Below are 1,320 nucleotides of genomic sequence, written 5' to 3'. Positions count from 1 at the left end.
TCGTAGATTAATTTGTTTTTCTCTAGATGCGATCGGATGCTAACTACTATTATTAATGCATCCCTCAGACAAAGCAAATGCCCTAATGAATGGAAAACCGCATTTGTCACCCCCATCCCCAAGGTCACCACCCCATAGTCCCCTAACGACCTCAGGCCAGTTGCCATTACCCCCATACCCAGTCTACTTTGTGAGGACTTTGTCTTTGAGTGAGCATTTGCCAGAGTCTATCAGGCAATTGATCCACAGCAATTTGGCAATATGAGGACCTCCTCTACATCACACTGCTTGGTGAGCTTTCTGGATTTTCTGCACAAAAACTTGCAGAAACATAAGACATCACTGGCCGTTGCCCTTGTTGACTTCAGGAAGGCCTTTGACCTTGTTGAACACTGCACTGTTATCAACTAGGGTTGCCCACCAACCTGGTCTCATGGCTCACTGATTTCTTGAGTGGACGTCGCCAGGCAGTGAAGTATCAGGGCTCGGTCTCCACATTCCAACACCTCACCTGCGGTGTTCCCCAGTGGACCAAGATGGGACCACTGTACTTCATCATCCTGATCAACGACGCTGTATCGGACACTCCTCACAGGTGGAAGTACACGGATGACTGCACTATGGGGGCTTCAGTGGACAACACCGCACCAGACTACTCATCGCTACAAGGCACCCTGGACAGGCTACAGGCATGGACTACGGAGAACAAGGTCACCATCAACCACACCAAAACCGCAGTCATGCACATCAATACCGCCACTACTCCAGTGCAAGCTCCAGCAGTCACAGTGGGTGCCCATCCTCTCCAGCTGGTGCAGTCTGCCAAACTCCTGGGTGTAACGATAGACAACAAACTTGACTGGAAGGCCCATGTAAATAACACAGTCAAGGCAGCCTCGTACTGTCTCTACATGCTACGACGACTTAGGTCACTTGGGACACCCACGCCAGAGCTGAGGACTATCTACAATGCCTTTATTCTCCCCAAACTAACGTATGCGCCACCAGCCTGGTCGTCTTCTCTCAACTCCACCCAACAACGTCAGCTAGAGAAGGTACAGAAAAGGGCCTGCAGAATAATGCTCGGCGCAGAATACTCCAGCGACACCAACGCTCTCTCCACCCTGGAAATGCCATCCCTCAGTGACCTCCACCACCAAGCACTGGAAAGGTTTCGCAGCCAATTAATGCACCATCCTCGTCATCGCCACCTCCTGCCACCGACAGCCCCCCCCCCCCACCTCGCGCAGTCCGCCACTACAACAAAATTCAGCCCATAAGAGCCCACACCGATAGATATAGGAATAGCACCATCCCATC

This window comes from Homarus americanus, unplaced genomic scaffold, assembly GCF_018991925.1.
Source record: "Homarus americanus isolate GMGI-L3 unplaced genomic scaffold, GMGI_Hamer_2.0 scaffold30108, whole genome shotgun sequence".
NCBI classification, from domain to species: domain Eukaryota; kingdom Metazoa; phylum Arthropoda; class Malacostraca; order Decapoda; family Nephropidae; genus Homarus; species Homarus americanus.
This window is presented reverse-complemented; position numbering follows the sequence as displayed.